This window comes from Lepidochelys olivacea, assembly GCF_965140295.1.
Source record: "Lepidochelys olivacea isolate rLepOli2 genome assembly, chromosome: 21".
In the NCBI taxonomy this organism is placed as follows: Eukaryota; Metazoa; Chordata; order Testudines; family Cheloniidae; genus Lepidochelys; species Lepidochelys olivacea.
The window spans coordinates 6684223-6703968 of record NC_140431.1 but is presented as its reverse complement, the minus strand read 5'-3'; the positions used below and the strand labels follow the sequence as shown (position 1 = coordinate 6703968).

Sequence of the window (19746 nt, the reverse complement as noted above, 5' to 3'; positions counted from 1 at the left end):
CAAACAAGCTACAAGCCAAAAGCTAGCCAACAAGCAGCTCACCAGCCAATTAAGCCAAAACCAAACCCGATTTCTGTCTGCTCCTAGTCCCCACCTACTCTAAACATTGGGCAATGCTCTTCTCTTTCAGTCAATGGCTCCCGGTAGGCCAGGGCAAGGAAGCCCAGCAAATATATATATATATATCAATCAATACTGTATGCAGCGTGGAGTTCATGGCTTTTTGCTTGAGGTCTCTGTGACCCTTCTCTGCCCTTATGTCAAGAGCAGCGGTGCAGAGAGATTCCTGGGAGGGGGCTGGCAGCCATGGGGCTACCTCCCTGGTAGAACAGGTCTTATAGCCGGAGCTTGCCCCTGGGTTAATATTTAAAAGGCAGCAGCATGCGTGTGTGTGTGTGTGTGTGTATTGGGGGCCGAGGGATGCAAAATACCTGCTGGCGATGCCGTTCTGGAGAGCTGCGTTAGCCCTCCTCTCCACCTGATTAACCCCTGCCCTACCGCAGCATAATGCCCGGTGCTGATCTGTGCCCTCTCTGTGTGATCAGGGGAGTCAATGCTCTGTTCAGGTACAGGAGGGGCCACAACTTGGTTGCCTGGTCAATGCTTTTATCGGTCACCAGGCTGGCTTGTGCTCACATCAGTGCCCGTGAGAACGGAGCCGGTGCCATAGCCAGCTACGGGAAGGGCGACTGCTGGATCTACACAGGGGTGCTTTAATTTGGCCCGGATGAAGGAAAGTTCGGTAGGCTGCCCGGCGCGGGTGGGTTGGGCGGATTCACACCACCTTGTGTCTGCACTGGTTTGGCCTAGGCTGGGGTTAGGCCAAGCCAGCTGGCCTTTTGGCAGCCAGTCATATTTCTGAACTGCCACAAGGTGGCAGCATGTCCAAAAATTAATGCAATGCCCAACCAAGGCGGGGTTTGGGGGGGCTGGTTCTGTTCTTCATCTGACTTGAGCACGGGTGATGCTGCCAGCCCAGGGACTCTGGGGATACCAGAGGAGCTGGCAGGGCACTGCAGAGCTGTTGTGCTCTGAGGACAAGAGTTCAGAGAGAGATATCACAGGGACTGTCAGCGGTACAAGGGGACAGGGTTCAGACTGCACTTGAAGTAGAGGAGAATCTTACCATTAGCGGTAAGGGGTGTGTGACACACACCTGTTTAGTTGTGATCCCATCCAGTAGGGGGCGCTCAGACACACTAGCCAGTTCATTATACTGTTTTTAACCAGAACAACAAAGCAGCCCGTCGCACACTGGTAGCTCAGTGAGGTTGGTGATGGGCTCCAGAGCTGATTCTCCCCTTTGGTCGCCAGCCTGAATCCAGCCTGGGTCAGCTGGCTTCATGCTGCCCTCTGGGAAACCAGGTGGTGCTCACGGCCTGAGAGCCTGGCTTTCCACGGCACCAATCAACTGGCACTAATTGGCTCCCTCCTTGGCGCTCGGAAGCAGAGAGGCCAAGGAGCGAGCTGGCTTGTTTTCCCGCTGCAAAGGGTCCCTCCCGGGCCAGGCTGAGAGTGTGCGGGGAAGCTTGCCTTGTTCCCAGGCTGCACCTGTCCGGTGGCTAACCAGGATGTCATTCTCCAGGGCTTTGCACCCCACAAACCCTTTAAACATAAGAGCTGCCCTGATATCAGTTTTCAGAGTAACAGCCGTGTTAGTCTGTATTCGCAAAAAGAAAAGGAGTACTTGTGGCACCTTAGAGACTAACCAATTTATTTGAGCATGAGCTTTCGTGAGCTACAGCTCACTTCATCGGATGCTGTAGCTCACGAAAGCTCATGCTCAAATAAATTGGTTAGTCTCTAAGGTGCCACAAGTACTCCTTTTCTTTTTCCTGATATCAGTGTCTTTGTGCAGGTGTGTCTGCTCCCCCCAAACCTCTGCCATGTGAAGCTAGCAGATCCAACAGCCCCAGGGCTCTGCGCTCTGCCTCACTTTGTCTCTGATCTCTCAGCTAACAGGGAAGCAGCTATGACAGGAGCAGCAGCAGGGTCTGCTCATGGCAACGCACGAGAGGGACCCGGGTTCAGATCCAGCCACAGCAGAGGGCAGGTAAACGGAGGTGGCAGAGGGCAGGAGATGGCGCTTAATTCTCATTTGCAGGGCGTTGGAGGGAGACAGGGAGGGACCCGGGCTGGCTCCCTGCAGCAGAGTCACAGCGGATCAGCTGTGCCTTATCTAACCAGGTGACTGATAACAAACCTATTGCGGCTGGTCTCTTCCGCAGTCCAGGAAGTGCATCTGGGACTTGCTCACATCCTTTGAGGTGGCTGTCCCAGCGTGCTGGCCGCCATACGGAGTGGCTACTGTGGGACATGATGACACAGGCTAGAATTTTCAAAAGGGCTCAGACCCCCACAGTCAGGGTCAGATGTTCAGAAGAGCTCAGCTCCCACCTACGCAGTGATCAGCTGTAAGCAGGTTGGGTGCTGAGCCCTTAAAAATCTGGCCCATAAATGTCTTCCTCCTGGTAATGTCATGTCTAGGTCATGAGTCCCCAGTCAAAAAGCTCAGAACCAGACCCGTAGAATAACCCTGTGCCCTTCGCTAGCATCCTCCCTGTGTGTTCCTGAATTGTGCCCCGTGATACCTATCTATGAAATGTTTTCTAGAGGAGAAAGCTGAAGCACAGAGAGCAGAAGCAACTTGCCCAATCTTCACCCAGCAGCAGAGAGATTAGAACCCAGATCTCCCCACTTCCAGACCGGTTCCTTATCCATACTGCCTCCCTGGAGTCTCAGCTGTTTAACTGGAAGTCCACCCTACATCAGATGCAGACTCAGCGCTTCAGGTCAGCGTCTCATTTACGTCAGCAAGTTTGAAGCTGTGTCTAGAGCCACACACCACTCAGCATCTTTGGCTGGTTCATTTGAGTTTGCTTTTTTTTTTTTTCCATTCCTTTTGCTTCGTATGGTTTCTTCCTCCTCTTGAGCTTTGCTTTCAGGTTTGTGTTCCTGGCAACTTACAATGAACCTCCAAACAGAATTGGCCTCTCCGTTTAAGCTCTGTGCTTCCTGTAGCAGTTTTCAAGGGTTTCTGATAGTTTGATGGATTTAGGTCTGTCGTGTGAACCGTCATTTTGTGCAGGACTAAAGTGAAGCCACCAAATGTGGTCTCCGAAAGCCGATCTGCAGAATCATCCCAAACCAGATCAGTGTTAAATAGGGGCTTGAGCACCCAACGTTTAGATCTGTATCCCAAGCACCCCAAACTTTGGGGATGTTGGATTCCAGGTTGGTGTTGTCTAAATGGAACCAGCTGCAAAATTGTGAGTAGGATCTGCCTTCATATACTAGCCCCATTCCCACGCCACCCCCCACAAAGTTGGGAGCTGTTTGGATCTGGGGTTTGGTTTGGATCCAGAATCTTCAGCATGACAGAGTAAATGTGCAAAGTCCAGCACAATATGCAAAATCACCCTGACATTTCCCTTATGTTTGCTTAACGAGTAAGCAGCTAAAAATATGTTGGTTATATCCGGAGGCTTGTGAACCAAAAGATTTAAAGCCATAAACAGTTATTCTAACCTTGTACTCATTGCTCTCAGTTCTACACAAATGTAGCTTCATTGACGTAATGGCATTATTCCCGATGTACACCATGTGAATGCTAGGAGGGTCACATCCAGCTCCTGCAAATGCAGGTGCTCTTCTGTGGAGTTTCTGGATGTAATTTATAAGGCTCTCGACAGTGTAGAGAGAAGCTTCATAGAGACCAGTCCTGACAGAACCTTCAGCCATTGCTTTGGCAGCTCTGCAAGTGCAGGGAAAGCTGCTTCATTCATCAAAGCAGTGCTAGAATTGCGCTGTTTAATTATCAGCATTAGGATTTGCTACTTTGGATTTGAGCTGTGGTTGGTGGGTGTTTTGTAGATTACAAGTCCGGTTCTGTGCTGCCCTTCTTGGAGGCACGGCACAGGGAGGGGTGGGCAAAGATGCCTTTAAGATCCCCAGATTCTGGCCCAGATGAGGACCAGTTTGGTACCTAACATGACTGAGAGCAACTCGGGGTGATGCTATCATTTATGGCAGCCTCCTAAGGGCTGCCCAAGGGCTGTCATAGCCTACAGTGCCCGGAGTGTTATGCATTGCAGAAACCCCCTGTCTCATCCCTTATGCGCCCTACACTGGGCCTAGCCAGGGGAGCAGGGCAGGGTCAGTTACACTGGTCCTGTAATGCTCTGGTGCCAGGGGAATTCTGCCCCAGCCATAGAGGCCAGGGTAGTGGGGAGAGAGCTATCTGCAATCTAAAGGGACAGTTCCCCTGGGCTTTAAGTTACAGATCGAACCAGCATGTATCCGAGCTTGGCTGCATTTGTTCAGAACATCTGGGTCTTACAAGGCAGGATGATTCTGCAAGTACCCAGAATTCCCTTTTGTGCTGCTTCACCAACCGGGTTTTGAAATGCGCCAGCTCACTTATTTCCTGTCCCGTGATCCAGGCCCTATTTCATTCGCAATATTGCGAAAATTGTAGATCCCGCAACATTAGGCGTCCACCGCAGTTTTTTAAATGCGCTTACCTTGCACAATCCACAATTTTGCAGACCTTTTGAGTATACATTAGTGCTGCCCTAACTCGGAATCTACAGCAGTTGTGTTAAGACTTCTTTAGTCTTCTGGATTTTATATTGGACCAGTGGCTTTTTTTTTAATGAACATAACATAGTTGCAGCAAAATGCTTGATTATATAAAAAAAATCATCATGCATAACAATACCAGAATGTTTACATTGTTCCAGCAAATTTTTCTTTAAAAACATTGCTCTACTCTGGCTTTTCGAAATTACCGCTATCGATAAAGGTCCGTTATTACTTTTCCATGTCTTATCTGCAACTCAACTGCAATTATTTGAAGATCATCCTGCAATTCAAGTAGGGCTTTTCCCATGATGGATAAGCACAGCTGGAGACATGTGCAGGGGAGCAGTCTAAAGATTTGCTAAAATACTGCACGTTGTATGTTCCCCTGGTTGTTTTGGGGAGCTGGTTCCCTGTCGGAGATGAACGGCATGGAGTTAATAGTAATGATCATTCTTTGGTGAGTCTATGGAGCCTTTTCGTTCTGAGACCTCAGAGCTGGCTCAGCCCTGTTTAATAGATGGGGAAACTGAGGCAAGGAGCGTTTGGGTTTTTTTTGTTTTGGTTTGGTTTTTTTAGGGGCTGATTTTCAGAGATGCTGAGCACCTGCAGGTCGTATTGATTTCAGCAGGTGTTGTGGGTGCTCTGCAGTTCTGGAAATTAAACTCGAACTTGATTTGCTCAAGTGTCATATATAATTTAGTGGCAGGGTCAGGACTAGAATCCAGGTGCCTGGAGTCCTAGGCTTCTGTGTAGTCCACTGGAGGACAGTTATCCCTTCCATGGAGTACCATGCCTCTGCCAGAGCTGGGGTTGCAGGGTGAATCTTCAGCCCCTACTATCTAAAAGGGAAGCAAGCCTGTCTGCACCATGGCAGTACAAAGGCTTTCAGGATGTATTCATAGAGTGTGGGGAATAAAAGGCTCCAGATACCATTGGACCACTTAATAGCTTGAGAATGACACTGCTAATGAAATATTAGGGGTCTTCAGCTAGGGAAAAAATCCTGCTGTAGATTTACCTAGGGAACTGAGAGCTGTGTGTCATTTGACACCACTGGCCAGGAGCTTCTGCTAACCATGGCTGCCATTCTCCCCATGCCAATGGCCAACTCAAGGCCGGTGCATCATGTAAGTCCCATCTGAATCAGGTTCTACGGATCTGTCCCCAAACCAGATTTTCTGCAGTGTAGGAGGCTTGAATCCCTCTCTTCAAACTCTGTCCCCGGGGGCTGAAGTGGGGTTTTCTGCTGGCTTTGTGCACAGGGCTGGAGTTCCTCCCCATGCGATGGCTAGATGGTGATTCTCCTCACAAGCAAACTTGCCCGTGATCACACAACAGGTCAGTGGCAGACTTGGGACTAGAACCCAGGACTCCTGAGCCCTAGCCACTAGACCATGCTGCTTCTTGGGCCTCTGCCGAGTGGCACATGCCAGCAGTGTTTCCATCTGGAGCACATTGCGAGCCTGGCAGTTTCCAAATGCCATTTGAAATGAGGGTGAAGCCCTTGCAGGCAGAGTCTTTGCCGCACCTGATCCCGTGTGCGCTGGCAGATCACCCAAGAGCAGCCCCGGCATTCCTGAGCCCCCGGATTGCTCTGAGAGGGCAGATTGGCCTGCAGTAGTAGACAGCTTCATTTGGTTTTCCTTCTTTCGACTACAGTTTTTGCCATCTGCTTTGCCTCCCTAATTATAACAGCAGAGAGCAGTGGATGTCGGGTCTGTTAGCAGGCGTTGTGTGACGGGAGGGGAAGGGACAGGACAGCGTGCTCCAATGCCCTGGATGGAGCAGTCTGGGCCAGAGGGGATCTGGAACACAGGGTTACCTGCAGCGGATCCCAGATGTGGGGCCGTGCCCTCTCCATGCCCCTCTAACCCCAGCGTGGTGCATGGGTGCGGTGGACAGGCCCAGCCATTGGTCAGCCTCAGGGGGCTCTGCGCCGGGCGCTGTATGTGCCGTGACTAGCTCCTTTTGCTTTCCCTCTCAGAAATGCTTTCCTGCTCCCCTCTCCCACCTGTTGCCGTGGAGCTGACAAACCCTCCGGCTGCACCAGTGTTTGCGGAAGGCAAGGGCTGTGCTGGGTCCCCTGCTCGGGCTGAAAATAGCAAATGGGCTGAGCTGCGGGGAGCAGACCCCAGCACGGTGTCCTGGTGATGGCAGATGCGGCAGCGAGTGTGTGAGTGGCCCCTGCCATTCCCCTCTCTGTGCCATCAAAGCTCTTCTCCCTGGGGCGAGCCAGCCATGTGCATTGCTGCGACCCTTTCTTTCCAGAAAGCCCTGTTATACGGTCAGGAGGGGCCACAGGGATCCTCTCATCTGACCTGCTGAATCAGCCACATGCAGGTGCTCTTCACCCAGCTGTAACTGGTACGGTTGGTCTCCAAGTGGAGCACTGGACAGCAGTCAGTGGGGTGTGATTCGCATCACTCAAGCTTCCCCCTGCCCCCTCCGCTCCACCAGCATTCCCACCCTGGTCCTCCCCTTTGTCAGTCTCTTGGACAGTCACCTCCATGCCTTCCCCCAGGCACACTCGCCCTCCCTGAACTCATCTGCTAAGCCCTCCCCCCTCGAAAAGTGACCCGTCTGCGCAGCTCCTGGGGAATCTTGTTGATGTGGCTAGAAAGGCCCTTGTGTTCACCCCCTTCCTTGACCTCTGGCTGTCCTTAGGCTGTGACATGCTTGGGGCAGTGACCGCCCCTTCTTGTCTGTCTGGAGAGGACCGAGCACTGGGCAGGTGCTTCTGCAGACACGCAAATGAATTAGCCACAGCAATGCTCTGCAAGGGAAGGGTTTGACCTGCTGTTCACGCACCCGAGCTGCCTGTTTGCTCCTGCTCCTCCCTGCAGGCAGACCCTTCCCTGTAGCTCTTTAACCCAGCTCCTGCGAAGGCAGCCAAGTCCTGGCTCCATGCCCTCGCTCACCTGTGGCAGGAGAGAGGTTTGTTCCTGGCCCAGGACTAAGCCAGCGGGACGGATCCCTTGGCTTGGAAAAAGGGAAGCTTGTCAATGAGTCCTCAGTGGAGGGAGATGGATTGTTCCACCAATTTATCTCACCTCTGTCTGTGCTCAGTTCACACGGCGCCGTAGAGGACAGGGTCCATGGCTGGAGCAAATTCCTTTGGCATTGGCATTTGACTGCTCTGCCTGAGAGAGAGAAGGAGACCCAGGGAGTTGCATATTACATGTACGTTGCTTTTGCCACCCGTGGCATTTCCCACATCTATGTGGAGCCGGGCTTCATTGTCGCTCTCCAAAGAACAAATAATAATAACAAAGATCTGCCCTTCTCTAGCTTATTCCAACCCAAGGATCTTACTGACATCGACAGATTAAGCCTCACAACACCCTTGTGTGAGCAAGTGTAACTAACCCCCACACGCACACTTTTCGGATGAGGAAACTGAGGCAGAGAGCAATCAGTGGCCTGATTTTCAGAGATTCTGAGCCGTGGCAGCTTCTGTTGATTTAATCATGAGTTGTGGGTTCTCAGCACTTCTGGAGATCACACCATAAGTGGCTTGACCAAGGCTACCCAGCAAGGCTGTGGTAGAGAAAAGAATAGAACCCAGGAGTCCTGGCTCCTAATCCAGTGCCTTCACCAGATGATTTCCTCCTTCAGAATTAAGGACCCAAACTCCCCAAAATGGTCTTTGGTTCTGGTGTTTCAATGTTTGGCTGCCCAGCTTGAGACATCTTAAAGGGGCCTGTTTTTCAGAGATGCGGCAGCTGCAGCTCCCATTAAATTGAGGGTGCTCAGCACCTCTGAAAAGTCAGACTCCTTTAAAACATCTCAAGTTGGCCACCCATAGAGCAGAGGAGTGAGGAGAGTTTTGTCCTTAACATCTAACCCTTTTCTAGACAAGGGGGTGGTCTTTATGAACCCCTAAATGCTTCAGGGTGTTGCTTTCGACTCTGTCCTGTGAGTGAGCCCCAACTCCCTGCCATCCCCAGCCTTGTGTGTGGGACAAATCAGCACACCAGCTGGGTCTTTTAGCCAAGCCTAAGAAAGGTGGGCATCCCGCTTCCGTCGAAATCAATGGGCAGTGACAGTGCAGACATCCGCCGTGCTATCCTGCTAACGTGTCCCACCTCTGCTAGAGACTGGACGGGAGCTGAGTCTCCTTAGCCCGTTGAGTCAGAGCAAAGTCCGCCCGCATGCAGAGGCCCAGCACATGGCCTAGGCACCACGTCTGCCCTCCGCCCTCCTTAAATGGTAGGTTTTGGGGTGCTGTCCTGCACAGGGGCGAGCGTCCTCCTCAGACCTGGCTTCTCTGTTGAAGCTGCCAACCCTGTGGGCCAGCTGTGGAAGGGGTATTTGTGCTATGGACACCAGCCCACTGGGAAGTGGGCTGAGTCCCTCCCCAAACTCATCTCACATAGTATCTAATATCTGACCTTCTCCCCCCAGGATACTCTGTGGGCCAAATGCTTCCCCAGTATTGTCCATGGATTTATCCTAGTGATAAGCAGCCATTAGAAGAGAGCAATTTGCCTCAGCATGGGGAGTGCCAGTTCCTGTGTGATAACTCAGATTGCTCCCAGCTAATCTTATAATTAGGTGCTTCAGTGTGTTCCTCTCTTAACCTCAGTATACCTGGGATAGCTGACCCAGAAGGGAGTTGCCTGAATATCCAGTCCCTTTGCATTCCTCTTCCCCAGCCACTACACCATTGACTTCCATGTTCTCTTCAAACCCTGGGAGCGAAGTTAGGCAGCAACGGGCAGCCTTGACTCCTGGTCAGTAAGCATTTGTTAGCCACATCCATGCAAGAGCCACTTCTCCAATTTGTGGCTCTGTAAATAATTAGCAGCAAATATGCGGATTAATTGAGCCTGTGTCTCTCCTAGGAATCAGAGGGGAAAGGGAGATGGCAGGGAGGAGCAAGGCGAGTTGAATGTGAGGAAAGTTCCATCAGTTTTTCCCTGCTTGGGAGCCTCTTTGCAGCACGGGGTCTAGAACATCTTCCCAACCTCCGCAATCCCAGGAACGTGGGCCAGGGAGGCAGGCAGGGGAAACCCATTTGAGCTCACAGAGCCCAGAAGCCTCAATTTCAGACTTGGAGCACAGATGCCAGAGTAGCAAATGTGACTGTAATCTATCCCTCTGTCAGGAACTGTTGCTCCTTTCCTTACAGCCGGGCCACACCTGTCTCTCAGCAGCCCCTAGCAAATCTTCCCTGAGCAACTCCAGCCAAACACTCCTGCTTGCTTCCCCCAAAGACCCACTGCTCTTTGGAGAGGGTGACTATCCCCACAGTGCAGAGGGCTAAGCCCAGACCAATGCACTACTTAAGTCCTGCTTCAGCCCTAGTGTTAGCAAGTTCTGGATGCCTGCCCCATCTCTCTGAGGTTTCCAGGTAAGTGATGCCCGTTCTCCTATATGCTGGCTGCGTAAGGGGCAGAAAGGAGCCATTCTGAACCACACAGCCAAGAGTTAAGTAGTGCAAACCGATGGCCAAACTTCTCCCTAGGATAACCCCGTGTCTTTGGCCCCAAGAGCCTCTTGGGTGGAAAAGAGCAACTATTGATTGCAACCTTATTGTTCATTTGACATGGCCCTGCGTTTCAGGCTCCGGCTTTGCAGTGTCCAAAGGCCTTTTGAATGGATTTACATGAAAAGCTTGGAAAAAATACTTTCTGCATAATTTTTATTCCCATGTAATTCATCTGCCTCTGGTTGCTAAGTGCACAGTTCTCCGGCTCCGATTGGTGGATCTGTTGTTATGGTGATGCTGCAAGGGCAAAATTGAGACTAGGTGCTGCTGGATTTATTGTTTTCCTATTGGTCTGTTGGTTGCTATGGTCAACTGTGTTTGGCTGACTGTATGTTTTTAGTGTGTGTGAGGTGTGTAGCGTAACGTCCAGTGAGTTTAGTTGAGTGCAATGAGGTTAGTTGATGGATTTTTTTTTTTTTGGCTGAAGTGTGTCTAAGGGTATGTCCACACTGAATTGTAAACTGAGTGTGTGGGCTTGAGCATCCACACTGCACTGTGAACCTGAGTTTACAGTTGCTGGACCCAGCTCTCTTAGCCATGCAAACACGTCCACACTGCACTGCGCAGACTTCCTGACTCAGGTTTGCAGCTTGACCTGAGGCCACAATGACAGGGTTTGGACCTGGGTCACTGCAGGACTCAGGCTCTGATGCACTCCCCACCCCAGCAGGGTCCTAGGACCTGCTTGTTCACCCGAGTTAGACTGATTTGTATGTGGACAGAACGGGGACATGAGCTCAAACCGGAGTCAGAGTCCCAGCTTAGTGTGCAGTGTAGATGTACCCTCAGGTGAATAATTCCCATGTGGGATGGTTTTGTGGCTGGTGCACTGTACTGGGATGTAGGACACATTCTGCTCATTTCTAGACACTGCCACAGATTCCCTTTGTGAACATGGGCAAGTCACATCTCAGTGGGAGTAGGTATTACTCAGTGTAAGAGTATCCAAATCTGGCCCACTCTTTCCTGTACTTCAATTCCTCACCTGTAAAATGAGGATAACAATATTCCCTTTATCCATCTTGTCAATTTAGACTGTAAGCTCTTTGGGGCAGGGATTTTCTCTGGCTCTGTGTATTAGCACCGCGGGGCCCTGATATTGACCAAGGCTGCTGGCACTCCTGTGGTACCAGCAATAAGAAGCTGCTGCTGCTTTAGCCTCTACAAAAGCAAAGTGCCAATTTTGAAATAGCCAGCGGAGGTCAGATCTGCTTGAATTTTTAGGTACACAGGCTCAGCTAACCTCCAAACGATCCGTGGTCTGTTACCTGAATGGTACTTGGCCTTTGGGTGGGGCAGCTTTACTGCCACATGCTGGAACAGAGGCATGAAGAATGTCTGGTATAAGCTGTGCCTGTGGTGACAGCTACTTCAATAAGAAGTTATTTAGATAACGTGGTGATCAACAAACCCCTCTTAGCACATGTAGGATGGGGGGAAGGGAGGAAATGACAGGATAATAGCAGTTTAACATTCCCCTCAGCTGAAGATCTCAATGTGCCCGACACAAGTTAGGTAAGCCTACAAACTGGGGAAACGGAGGCATGGAGAGAGGTCTTAGCCTGTCCAAGGTCCCGCACAGTCAGGAGCAGAACCCCGGAGTCCTGATGCGCAGCTGTCTGCTCTAACTCAAGGCAGCAGCAAAAATCATCTGCCTCGGGCCCCAATTTTGCAAAAGCGGATGCTGGTTTTGTGTGTTTTCAGAGGCTGCTGAGCCCTCGCAGCGCCAGGTGAAATCAGTGGGATTTGCAGGGGCACTTGGTACCCTGTGAACACCAGGTCCCAGGTGACTCAGATTGGGCACCCAAAATCAGTGGCCAGTTGCACATTTTGCCAATGAAGTCGCCCATCTTGAATCTAAAGGTCAGACCGAACGCTTCCGTGGTTGGCATCCTGGCAATGATTTTCATGTGCCTCGGGGTGTGTGCAAGAGACTAACGTGACGTGGGCAGCAGAGATTGACATGTTTTGTCTCCGGGAGTCAGTGCCTATGTAGCTCCCGGGTGGCAGGGTGATGGGAAGGTGAAGTGCTCACTGGAAGGAGAGACTCTAAAACACACTGTAAGGTCTTCAGGGAGCAGGACAATCTGCCTGCTTCTGTCTGAGTGGAGCGTGTTTGTGCACGTGAGCTGTCTTGGGTTAGCAGGGGAGAAAACCTGCGTGTGAACATCTGTAACTGCACCACTGTGAATCCTCCGGGATCTGGGACAGCTGTGCCATTCCAGTATTGCTCTACTTGGAAGTGAGGTGAAGGCAGGGGGATTGCTTAAAGAAAAGAGGTGACTTCCCCTTGTGCTGACACTTGTTCCATAGACTAGCAGATGGGGTTAGTATGTACTTCCTGCAGCAGATTCTTTACTTGTCCAGTCTAGACTGTCAGATGCACCCAGGTTAGAGTGCTCAGTATAGGATTGTCATGACTTTTTATTAATAGGTATGCCTAGTGGTTAGAGCAGTGGGCTGAGAACCAACGCTCCTGGGTTCCAGTCCTGCCTCTCAGAGGAAGTGGGGTCTAATGGTTAGAACACCAGACTGGGAACCAGGGCTTTATTCCCAGCTCTTTCATTCACTCCCTGTCACCTTTGACAATTTGCTCAGCCTCCCTTGTGCCTTAGTATCCCCTGCAATCAAACGAGGCGAATGTTCCCCTGCCTCGCAGGGATGCTGCGGGGTCTGAGCCCTGAAGGTCTGCACCAGGGCATTGAGCTCCACAGACGGATGTTGCTCTAGATGGGTGTGGAATTACGTAGAGGGTGGTGCTGGTGCCCGGGACCTGAGTGGCTCCATCGAGGATGCTAGCAGCCTGCCAGCATGGAATGCCCAGCTCTTTTAGCGCAGATTGGCCGGGCTGCATTTCCAGGCTTGGAGGCTGAGATCGGTGTTAGGGGAGATCAGGGAGGGCCAAAGGGTGATTGAAAACGAAAGATCTCTGGGATGGATGGTTCAGGGGTTTGGTCAACTTGCCAGCAGGTCACCTCCAGCCCAGCCTGGTAGCTAGGAGAGGTCATCGTGCTTGCTGTTTGGTGGCTTGTATGCAACAAGCTGGGGTCTCGGTGCATTTATAGCGGACTGGGCCTGTAGTACGAAAACTGCCATGCATTTGGTTCCCTCGCTGCCAATCTCAGCACGGAGGGACCAGCTGCAGAATGGATCATGAATACTGAACTCCCCTCTTAGTCATTTCAATGCTCCGTGCCTCAGTTTCCCCATCTATTAAATTGGGATAATAACCCCTCCCTACTTCACTTGCCGGGCTCTTCTTTTATTTGTAGCACTATAGCACCTACAAGCTGCAACGTGCAAGGTGCTTTTTGTATACATAGGGAGGGATGTCCCTGCCTCAGAGTTTATCAATCCTTCACTCCAACCGACATCAAAACACAACAGAATTGAGGCCATGCATCTGAAATGACAAATAACCCAATACAAATTCTCCAGTGGGAAGCAGGAAGGTCTGCCAGTAAACACAGCTCCTCCCCATGCTGCCCTGCCCAGGTGGTACCCAGCTGTTTCCTCATCTCCAACCTAGTACAAGTTACCCAGGAATGGGGTGGGAGCAGTGGGGTTGCACCCCCTGGTTTTGGTGAATGATGGTGAATGATCTCTCCTGCTCCCCTGCCTGCAGAATGCTGGAACACTAGGTTCTGCTCCATGCTTTGAGCAGGGGGTTGGACTAGATGACCTCCTGAGGTCCCTTCCAACCCTGATATTCTATGATTCTATGATTTCCTCTGGGGCCAGGGCTTGCATGGATCTGCAGAATGCAGATGCACCAGTTGAAGGAGAGCGCTGTAGAGAAGAACAGCCTGAGCAAATCCCTTCTGGAGTCTGTGATTAGAATGCTGCTCAGGACTCACCAGCCTCTCCTCGAAAACTGTTGGCAGGGAAACCTCCTCCCCATCTCTAGCAAAAGGACCCATTACCCCCGTAGCTCAGCAGTGTCATCTGGGATCTCTCTACTGTTGGCTCATCCTTGGGGTGGGGAGGTGCTCTGGCTTTAAGGAAGAAACATGGTGCTCTCTGTGTAGAGGGTGGACGTGCCCATATCTCTATGCCCATCTCGGGAATTCACCTGCTACTATGGACATTCCCGCAGAATCCTAACCCACCGGTCCTTGGGGGTGCCCACTTAAGGGCCATGCTGGCAACTTGACAGGAGCCCCAGGGCTGGGCCTAACTGGCATGAAACAGAACAGATTGCAGCGGCTGTCATTGCTCATGTGGAGGTGCAGCCCATGTTGGTGCAGGTCCCGGCATGCCAGGCCTATCTGGATCGAGATGGAGAGTTACCTGCTGGGCTTGACTCTCCACTGCCTGGCATCCTATGTAGCCATTTCCCCTGACTAAAATGAATGGGCAGTGGATGTAAACACTGCTGTCCAGATCTGTGAGCATCTGCACTCATGTTATGGAGGGGTAAGTGACTGCACAAGGAGCCAGGCTGGGTAGGAGGAGGTCTGATGTCTCCAAGGGATGCAACCTGTATCCAACATGAAAGCAGCCATGGGCTTCCCTGTGGAGCTCCCCAGACCGCATCTGACCCATTGGCTGCAGTTTGACCAATCTGTGCACTAGGAATTGCATTTCTGTAACAGCTCCAGGGTTCACTTCCCTGTCCAGCCCCACGGATTCACTGAGCAAAATATCCCCAGGAGAAGCTGCCATGCTCACAATCATTGGCTTCAGCAAGCTGTTGCGACTTCCAAACCAGACCCATTTTTGAAAAATATTCCTCACTGCAACAAGCTCATTTCAGCAAAATTTGCCTTTGAAATTTCACACGATTGCTTGATTTCGCAGCCCTAGTTCGTGGGCACAGCAGGACTTTGGAAAAAACCCAAACATGCCTCCATTCCACCCAGCTGCTAAACTGCCATTTTGGAAAAACACCTTCCACACTGCCTTGCAAATCACTGAATCAGAGAAATGCCAGGCTGGAAGGGACCTCAGGAGCTCATCAAGTCCAGCCCCTTGGGCTTGCAGATCAGGTAAACCTGGGCCAGCCTTGACAGGTGTTTGTCCAACCTTTGCTTAAAAACCTCCAATGACAGGGATTTCTAGAGCCTCCCTTTGAAGCCTGTTCCAGAGCTTAACTACCCATAGCGTTAGAAAGGTTTTCCTAATATCTAATCTAAATTTCCCATGCTGCAGATTAAGCCCATTTCTTGTGCTACCTCCAGTGGCCGTGGACAACAATTGATCACTGTCCTCTTCGTAACAACAGCCCTTAGCATATTTGAAGACTGTTGTCAGGTCCCCCCCGCAGTCTTCTTTTCTCAAAACTAAATATGGCCAGGGTTTTTTTTAACCTTTCCTCATAGGTCACATTGTCTAAACCCTTCCAAGCCTAAATGTGCCACTCTGTATTGCACAGGCTTCTGATGACATGTGCCTGACTCGAGGCCAATGACCATCAGACCCTGCTGTCCTCCGCAGACTGTTGCTTAGGGGACACTTTGCTTTGGGATAGTGTTGGGAATGAACCGCGGGTTACAATATGGAGCTCAGTGCCTCCCTACTAGGGATACTGTGTTGCTGGCCTGCATCCTAATGAACATCTAACATTCAGTGTAATGCTCCCAACCTCTCCCATGCTGCTGCCATGTTTGTCTGAGGTGGTTTCTCTCCCAGTCTGTCTCTGAACAGCTAGCACGAGGAAATCTTCCTGTCTTCCACCTGCACCAGCAGAATTTTTGGCTTCCCCACTCCATGTCATTCCCATCAGGATTAGAGCTCTCCCTTCCGTGGCATGGTGATTAATGTGATTTATTTTTATGGGGAATATTATGGGCCAATAGGCAGCCGGCGTGACGCAGGCACTGAGCTTACATCCGTGCTCACTAATTGCTTGTAAAAGTCTTTGCTTGCATGCAGGTCCAGTGCTGCTTCTGAAACTGGTTCTGCGAGTGAGTTCTCTTTCTGTCTTTGGTTCTGGGCTCACAGTCCCTAACTGGATATGTTTGGCCTGGGATGCTACTCTGCTTCCTGGTTCTAAATGACTTTAAGGTGCCAGGTTGACAGCAGTGGAGACTGAAGTTCCTTTTGGTGTCACGTGAGCAGCAAGAATTGCCGTTCTATTGAAATCACCCTATCGTGCAAGGCATTGCATGTAAACATGTTAAGAGATTGTTCCTGCCCAAAGAGTTTACCATCTTAAATAGACAAAACAGACAAAGGAAGGATTATGGTCCCCATTTGGCAGATGGGGAACTGAGGCACAGAGAGACTAAGTGACTCTCCCGAGGTCACACAGGGAGTCTGTGGCAGGGCTGGGCTTGAACTGAGATCAGCCATGGTCTAGTTTGCTGCCTTAACCACAGGCCATCAGTTCTCACCTGCTAGCTTATCTATACACCCCACCTGCCTAACATACCTCAGACATGAACTGGAAGGACAGCTTCTAAAGATGAGAGCAGAATTCAGCCTCCAAAGCCTGGTCAACTCTTGGTCTGTCTGTCTGGGATGTGCAACAAGGTCTTTACTTCTCATTTTGGCTGGAGGGCCCTCTAGAAGACTAGAGAGTTGGGGTAGGAAGTTTCTCAGTTATTGTGGTAAGGATGCTGAATCTTTCACAAAGGTCAAGTCCCTCCCAAGGTCTTGGTTGGGTGTTAGAGTTATAAAGGTATTAAGATGAGCTAGCAAAACAGCCTGACTAAAAATCCCTTCCTCTCCAATTGCTCAGCTTTCACACTCTTGTGATGTCGTCATTTCTCCAGGTCTCCAAGGAGTTGTCCAGCAGAAAACAGACAATTCTGTATGAAAACAGACAGGACAATCTCCCAGGATTTTCTCCAGAATGAAAAAAGGAGAGGGGGAAAAAAGGCAGAGTGAGGGAATGGAGACTAACTACTGCATTTCCCTTCCTGGTTTAGAGTCAGTTTCTATCCGCTTCCCCTTTTCCATCACCTTCTTCTGGCCTCTTGTTCTCCATGCCTTCTTTCAAAGGCATGCCATGCCCTGCCACACAAAGGTGTGTTACTAGCATCCCCATCTTATTCCAACCCTCCCGTCTCCCCCAAATCCTCTTGGATGACGCAGACATTTTAACCTGACATTACATATGTTACTGAAATTCTAGTGACCACCAGACGGTGTTGGAGAGGGGATGGGCATGGTATCGCAAGTTATGTGAGAAATTAATTAGTCACAGACAGACGATGTTGATACCTTCTGTAAACCTGTTTTATTTCCATGGGTGCCTGTTTTTGGAAAGCTGAATATGTTTGGCTAAATATAATACAGCAAATAGTTACTGGCGAAGATGATCATGCTGCAAACACAGAGTCTAATGGAAACGCATTAGGCTGATAAGTAGAAATCTAAAAGATGTGGGCAACCAATTCCCCAGCCTTGTGTTTTCTTGCCACAGGTTGGTTGGTTGTTGGTGTCTTCATGCTGGGAGTCAGATTCATCCCACATGAGCGTGGTGTTGGGATCAGAGAAGTGAGAGTGGGCAACACTGGCTTTATGTGGAGGCTGCTAGGGTCCAGTTCATCTTCTGCATCGTCTGCAGCTTAGAGCAACCTCCAGGGCTTCCCTGGTTTGTGCCCCCAAGGCAGCTGGGAATAGCCAGGGTGATGGCCATATTTCCCTCCCCCCAAAGAAATGCTCCTGCCTTTTTGCCAGGAACTTCTGTGGGAGGCAGCATAAAGCCAGCTGCTCTTGCTGGGGTTTCCCCACTATGCTGGAAGAATTCTGCAGGGGGCCCTGCTGAGGGAAAGAGGAACATGTCCAGCTAGCCTGGGATGAAAGCACCCCTACCCCGGGGGAGAGGGTTTTGTGTGTGGACAGCCCCCTAGTAAGAGCCTGAGTAAACTTTGCAGTGAAGACATACCAGGTGTTTGGGTGAGTGGGAAGCGGGATCAGAGGCCAGATTTGTTTTCCGAATGAGCAGGAGCAAGTGGCTGCTGCCAACCAGAAGTACACTGTGCCCCCCACCCATCTCACTCCTTGACAGAATAAGGAGTAATGGTCTCAGTGCGGGAGGTTTAGGTTGGATATTAGGAAAAATTTTTTCACTGGGAGGGTGGTGAAGCACTGGAATGGGCTACCTAGGGAGGTGATGGAATCACCTTCCTTTGAGGTTTTTACGGTCAGGCTTGACAAAGCCCTGGCTGGGATGATTTAGTTGGGGATTGGTCCTGCTTTGAGCAGGGGGTTGGACTAGATGACCTCCTGAGGTCCCTTCCAACCCTGATCTTCTAGGATTCTATGATCCTTGTAAGCCTGGGACAGCTGGTGAAAAGACATCTGAGCCCAAGCCAAGCAGGGCTTGCTACACCCCCAGGATTGGCAGTTGCCCGGCAGGGATGTCAGCTTTGGGGAGGAGCCAGTGTCACACATGAAATACTCCAGCCCTACTGAGAGGATTTCTCTCTCTCTCTCTCTCCCTCCTCCCTTTGCTCAGTGCCTCTTGCAGCCCCAGCCTCAGGTTGCTGCGGGAAGACTCTTTCCTTACCTTTTCTGGGAGTGAAGTGCCCAGGGCAGACGAGACCAGCTGGTGCAGGGGCAAGATCGAAGACGGGAGAGACTTGAGGAAGCAAAAGTGGACTTGATTTGCAAAAAAAGAAAGAAGGAGAGTCTCCTCTTTCTCCAGCGGGTAAGTACTGGCTCTTCCCCTTGTGCGGTTAACACATTTCACCAACATTACAATGTAAACAGAGCAAAGGTATGACAGAGTGGGGTTTGCTTTTAAAGGAGCAGTCCCCCTTTTATATCCCTCTGGTTTCCCAGCGCAGCTTCCTCTTCGGGGATTATTGATCTCTTGGTGGCATGCTGTACTTTGTGGGAGGGTAGTTGGGGCCGGGGGTGGGAGATCCGAAACGGAGGCAGATCAACTTTATGCCAAATGTAGCAGCAGGATATTCTGGTCTCCTCCTCGGCAGAAGAGATTCCTATGTGTGTTTTGGTTTTGGTGCAGGGCATTGAGGAAGCCTTGTTCCCCCTCCCCTCCATCACTCCTTTCTCCAAAACCCTGAGGAGTTTGCTCGCAGGGCAAGATATTGGCCCGTCTTTGAAGGAAGCCGGCCAGCTGGGAGAGGAGGGGGAAATCTGTTGTCTCCAGAATGAAACTTTGCCAGGCTGCTGTCAGGAGGAGATGACACTGAAGTCTCGGTGTGACATCTGTCCACGTGCTGAGGCTGGGTTATTCTCCCTGCGTGTGTGAATTCCCCTCATGCTGCACTTTTTGTGGCTGCCAGTGTCCTTTGCATCTCGCTATAGCTCTGGCACATTCCCTGGTATGTGGGGAAGTTGACGCCTAAGTGTTGCTTCCTTCAGCTCCCTCATCATCACCGCCCTCATCGCTGGTGGGGAGCAGTTACCTAGATCAGGTGGTTAATGCCTGCAACCCAAATCTCTGCCACGCCAGGACTAGAATTGGTGCCAGTGATGCTTTAACTAACTGGCCCTTCCCTATATGCAAACAAACCAGAATGAGCGGTGCTGACGGATTGGCACAATGGTGGCATTAACTCCGAAAGGGAAGAAACATCAGCCTCCAGCCTGAGGCTCCGTCATTGTGTGTGTGTCTATGAGGGGGTGGGGATGGCACTCTGCACAGGCAGGAGGCAAAGGGTTAATGGAATGGGAGTGGGCTTGGTTCAAGCTGAGAAGTGGTGCGTATGAATGGAGCCCTGGCTGCTGCAGGGTAACCAGTGGTTCTGGTGCAG

At 50.9% G+C, this 19746-nt stretch overlaps 1 protein-coding gene across 1 annotated transcript in view; it reads left to right on the top strand.

Annotated features, from left to right (window-relative positions):
• The first annotated feature begins 18493 nt into the window (after positions 1-18493).
• Positions 18494-19746, top strand: part of CDK18 (cyclin dependent kinase 18) — a 75823-nt gene continuing 74570 nt past the window's right edge. Inside the window, exon 1 of the mRNA XM_084611056.1 lies at positions 18494-18674. The gene's annotated coding sequence lies outside the window, so the exon portion shown is untranslated. The remainder of the gene's footprint in view (positions 18675-19746) is intronic.